At 45.3% G+C, this 5933-nt stretch overlaps 1 non-coding gene across 1 annotated transcript; it reads right to left on the bottom strand.

The window, feature by feature from the left end:
* Positions 1 to 294: 294 nt before the first annotated feature.
* TRNAG-GCC lies at positions 295 to 365 on the bottom strand. The gene has a single exon. It is a non-coding gene; the product is annotated as a tRNA-Gly (tRNA).
* Positions 366 to 5933: the final 5568 nt, after the last annotated feature.

A 5933-nucleotide genomic window follows, 5' to 3' on the forward strand; every position in this document is an offset into this window, starting at 1 on the left:
GGACTAAAAAAAGTCATAGGACTTATGAACCAAGCAGGGTCTAAATGTTTCAAACTCTTAAGCAAGCAATTAATAAGCCTTGTTTTATTCGGCGAGCAGCACTCACTCGTCACCTGGACCACTAGGTTTACCATGCCACCTGTAGTAGGCAAACCGCTGACTGTTTACTCAAAGGTGCAGAGTTCCATCAAAAAATTTATCCGGCGGCACTCAGGATCCCGCGAGAGGGAGGCGTGCATATCCACCATGTTCATGCATATGAGGACCAATAGACTAAATAAAAAGAAAAGAGGCTGCACCAGCCGGGAATCGAACCCGGGTCTGTACCGTGGCAGGGTACTATTCTACCACTAGACCACTGGTGCCATTTGATGGGTGTTAATTCGAGGGAACCGAACTAATCATGATTAGTAGGTCTGCCTCTACGATTGTAGGTGCAAAGCAGGAATCAGTCTTCGTACACATTTTCCTTCCTGGGAACACTTGTTCAGCCACTAGTTCCTTGCCATCCTGGTCAATTTTCTCTCCCTGTACGTTCAGTAGTGAAACATCATCTTATTGCTACTCTCACTCTCAGTAGTGGCAAATTTCAGACGATCAACCACTGGACTTGTAGTAAGGGAATCGCTAGCTAAATCTAGGTTACTTTGCACACGTGTCGGATGAAGGCGGCAAATCGGCTTCAATGAAAAACCAAGTTAAGCATGTGATCCATGGACCGACGGGTACTGTATAAAAGCTTTGATCTGTGAAGCAAAAACTTTGAGTGATCAAAAGCTTGAGATGTGTGATTAATGAGGGAGATTTCTTGGTTAAACAAGATCAAAAGAGATGAAAATGTACCTGTATTCCAGATCCATTGTGGCATTTGTAGAACTGAATCATGCATAGTTTCCAAGAGAATCGGTTGCCACAAGGTAAAAAGTTGATGCAAAAAACAAAAAGATTTACCTTGTGGATTAGCTTGTTCAGATGGTGAAGCTGCATTGAGTACTTGAACGCTAACTGAATCTATTTCTGGATTAGCTTGTGGAACAACAACTGAATGTAATTGCCAGATGTTGTACAACCACATCCTAGCTCTACAGCCAAAAAAGGGAAAAAAAAATTGGTCATGGCCCAGTAGTAGTTGGGCAAGAGAATGATCAGAGCCCAGCCCATCTGAGGAATGTATTTTCCCTCACAAAAAAAATCCGAGGAATGTATTTCCTGCCATTTTCTTTCATTGACTTTTCATTTCAGTTACGTCAGCTGTGCAGATTTAATATGTACAATTATTCTGAACGATGATGAATTCTTAACTTGTTCTCTTTCATGGCAGCTGTTTTTTTTTCCTTTATCTTTTCCTAAATTAAATTACAGTCGGCCATTACAGAAGTAGCAGGCACACTACTTAGAGAGGAGAACATTTTTTCTTTTTTTTTGCAACAGATAAGAACAAAACCAGAGAGAAAAATGTGTAACAGGCTAACCTGAATTGAGTAACAGGCTAACAGAACAAATTTTGCCGTGACTGGTTTTCCAGTACAAATGCAAAACTGCCGTGATTTTGGGTCCATCTAGACATATACAAAAACTGCCAGCCTGAACCTCTTCTTATACAAACTGAAGCCAAGATGAGCAGGATCACCAGGACGGGTTGATATACACATCAGCGAAGGCAACATAGCACCTTGAGCTTGCATGGATCATCGGGCAATGACAAACGTCAACTTGAATTGTTCAGCTTGAATGTGAAGCAAGTGTGTCCATCTGTACAGGTGGCTCCCAAACACCGCTGACACAACAGGTCGACAAGGGGCTCGGCTCTATTCTTCTTCTGCAGAGTGTGTGTCCTTCAAGTTATACCTGAAAAACAAATACATATGACAGCGAAAAATGGTACAGACAATCAGGCTCAGCCCTAGAACAGCACACTTAGGAATCACAATTGCTGCATGTTTTGGCTAGAACAAGATTCAGTTTATTTAATCACCGTCATCCTTTTGGCTTGCCCGGACTGTTCTCCTTTTGTGTGGGATCCTCTTCTATCGATGTTACCGCATTTTATAGCTGTTAATTAGTGGAGATACTGTTGTATTAACATGCCTTCTTTTGGTGTACGATGTGTTGATGTTTGAAAAAATATTCATAGACTCTTTCATTCTCCCAATCGGCGGAGACATTCTATATATGGAGAAAAGTAAGCATTAGAATTACCATGCTTTCAAAATATTTCTGGACTCTGCATAATGCTGCTGTCCATACACACCGCACAGCAGGGGGGACAAGGTGTTCCACCGGATCACGCACAGCAGGTAGGCCTGGACTGAGTCCCGCTTCGGTACAACCCCCTTGCAATATGTATTAAGGGGTAATATGGACTTTCACAATTTGTATCTACTTTTACTTGGCCCGGCCCATTTGTGGTGACATGCGATGAAAAATAGCTAAAAATGATCGCACAAGCTAGGAATCGAACCGAAGACCACTTCAAACATTAACTCCGTCCACGACCACTGCGACAGCATGCCTTTGAGGACTGATCAAAAGCAAGACTTTTAAGTAATGCACCGGTTGGGAATTCTTTTAAAAAAATTAGAAACACTTTGTGAACCGGTCTTTTTTCCATAATAATATAATTTTATTTATTTATTTTCCTTTTCATGTTACGTTTCTTCTTTCTTTTCAAAAAATGGTCACGCTTTCAAAATGTTGTTCAAAATTTCAAAAGGTTTGCTATTTCAAAATTTTGTTCATAAATTAAAAAATATTGGGCATTGCTACGTGGTGGCCGACGGATCTTTTCAAAAGATCCGATCTTTTCAAAAGATCCGATCTTTTCAAAAGATCTGCCACCTCGCGAGTCGTCAGATTTGGCACTTGAGCGGCCGAGAGTCACTTTCTACCATTGTAACACATGTCGTGTTGCAGAAATTTTATGCAACACGGGTTATGTTGCGAAATTTGTTGTAACATAGGTCAAGTAGCAGATTATTTTTGCAAGTAATGTCTTGTTGCAGCTTTTTTTTGCAACGGAAGTCTTGTTGCAATTTTTTTTGCAACAAATATCTTGTTCGAATATAGTTTTTTGCAGCAGAGAGTTGTTACAGATTTTTTCTGCAACAGAGACCTTGTTGCATAAACTCATTGTAGCGGACAACGAGCAACAACCACGTTGATTGAAAGAAAGGCCGGTGCTCCCTTGGGACGGTCGCGGTGGACACAGATGCGCGTGCTCCCCAGGGACGGCGGGATGTAGCTTGAGTTTGGGTGCACCGCGGCGGCCAACGTCCATGGTGAAGGTCGGCGGCCGCGGCGGCGCCCACATCGGCGCCCACGTCAAGGACGCTGCTCTTAGGAAGATGGCAATTGCATTCAACAACCACAAAAAAACTGTATGGAATAACTATGTCAAAGCAGGAAAGAAGACTCCAGAATTCAAGGGAACACTGGAGAACCAAAGAGAACACTGGGACGATTTCGTGAAATTCAAGGAATCAGAATTATCTAAGGAACAGTCCAGAAAAAACAAGGTCAATGCCGCAAAAAAGAAGCAATTCCATAGGCTGCGGCCAGGTGGCTACGCGGTGGCAATGCCTAAGTGGGATAAGTCTGAACAAGAGATGCTGGCTGCACAGGTCACTCCAGTTACATTGAGCTGGGCCCCCAGGTGCAGAACTTGGTTCTATGCGCATGGGGGGCGTTGGACCCGAAGACAGGCATGGTTTCGAAGAAGGCATGTCTTAAAGGAGCCGATGTTAAGTTAGTTCAAGCAATACAAGAAGCTTGAGAGGGGATGTTCACCCCAACAGAGAGAACGACGAGTTTACGCGCGCCCTGGGAAATCCTGAACACCCGGGAAGAACACGAGGCAAGGGCGTTATTCCGTGGTATGAGGGATTTTCTGAGTGGAACGCCGACTACAGAAGCCATGCGAGAAGGAAGATGGAGGAGGAGAAGAAGAAGAAGCTGGAGGACGAGCAGAGGAAGCAGGAAGCAGAACGTCTTCAAGGCCTAGAATCAGTGCACGCGGACTTGGCACTCAAATTGTAGAGGCAGCAGCAGCAGATCGACTTGCTTAGCCAAGAAAGGGGGTCTCAGCAGCGGATGCAGCTAGCGGATGATCTAGCATTGGATAGCACCGTCCCATCCATGCCGAGAAGCAGCGTGGGTTCCGCCCCGGGTGACGCACTACTGGATAGATACCCTGTGGATGACATCATGGAGAACACTAACTGTGAGCTACACTTCAAAATAAAGAACATATCCGTGAAGGCGGCAGACGCCGTTGCTTATACAAATCCCCCCGGAGCAACATACCACTGCAGAAAGATTCTAGGCGGCTATGCTCGTGTCGTGGTTCATGAGGTGGTGGACCAATATTCGGGGCTAGCGCTTGACATTCCTGGAGGTGACGAGGAGCACACACTGGGAGAGGCCATACATCGTATCATCCTATGGAGAAAGTATTGCATCATCTTTCGAAGGCCACCGACACCGCGTCAGCTAGAGCTTGACATCCCAGGAGGTGACGAGGAGCAGACGACTCCCGCTCCTCCAACACGTGAGGCCACTCCTCCTACTTCAACTCAGCCAACGCGTGAGGCCACTCCTCCTGCTTCAACTCAGCCAACGCATGAGGCCACTCCTCCTCCTCCAAGTCCACCAACGCGTGCCACTCCTCCTTCAAGTCCGACACCGCGTCATCCGTCTTCGTTGCCTCAGCAATCGCGGAAGAGAGCCGCCGCAGTTATGGTGCGTAGTGCTACAAGTCGAGGTAGTACAAGAGGTACAGGCGGAGGCAAGCGATTTCAATATGGTCCAAAAAGCCTCGTGCCTCTTCCGCAGAGGCCTTACGACATGATCAAGGAGCAAAATGAAGCCATAGTGAAGGCCCAAGTGGAGGCCCATTTCGCACCAAAAACGGCACCGCCGCCAAGAGAGAAAGTGCCCGAGGATAAGATTGACCACTTTATTCGTATGGCGTGAGCACCAGCTCCCAAGCCTGTTGACTCAGACTATGAGCGCCAAATCAGAAAGGCACGTCGAGCACGATAAAAGGGGTCGAGCTTGAGCTCGAGCCAAGCAGCTGGCCAAAATGCGGAAAAACCGTTCCCCAGCTATGAGAACATGCGGCGCAATTGATCCCCCCGCTTGTTGTACCAACACATGAGAGTACCGGCGCCGCCGGTCAGCTGGTAATAACTGACGAGCATAGACGAAATGCTGAAATGCTCGGTATCACTGTTGGCCAACTCCTTGAGATTGAGCCCATGCCTAAGCTTAAAGAGCGGGACATAAAATGGAAATATGTCCGCGGCCAACCTTTGGTCAGGCCTGAGGAGGTCAAGAACCTCCCAATGAGAATGTATCAATTGCATGATTGGTACGTGAAAATTACCAAGAGTAACAATCGAGAGGGCCTCATAGTGAAAGTCAAGGAAGAGTATTACTTCCATAAGCTAGCTTTGTCCATTGAGTATTCAGAACTATATCAGTTATTCAATCAAGACGCACTCGACAAATCCATCGTCAGTTGCTATTGTCTGTAAGTGATTTCTTTCTGTAATTCAAGTCCCAAGCTAGCTGTAGTGCTCATCGATCGATCATTACCTGTAATTATCCTCACTATATTCTTTTCTGTGGTATTATGCAGGATGAAGATGTATGAAATGAAAAAAGATGGACGCTATGGCATTGGGTTCATTGACCCAAATACCGTTAATGAAGAAACATGGACATATCCATGGTATAAAGCAGAAGTACAGAAAAACATGCTAGAGTTCTTGAAGCGCCTCAATACCAATGAACATATACTACTTCCTTACAACTACACGCGAGTCACACTGTCTTGTACTACAAATTCTGTTTTTACTTACTAGCTAGCTAGATGTTAATAATTAAGTGTATAGGGTTTAGGGTAGTTGATGAGTGTTATGCACATGCCCGCT

This window comes from Triticum dicoccoides, chromosome 3B (genome assembly GCF_002162155.2).
Source record: "Triticum dicoccoides isolate Atlit2015 ecotype Zavitan chromosome 3B, WEW_v2.0, whole genome shotgun sequence".
NCBI lineage: Eukaryota > Viridiplantae > Streptophyta > Magnoliopsida > Poales > Poaceae > Triticum > Triticum dicoccoides.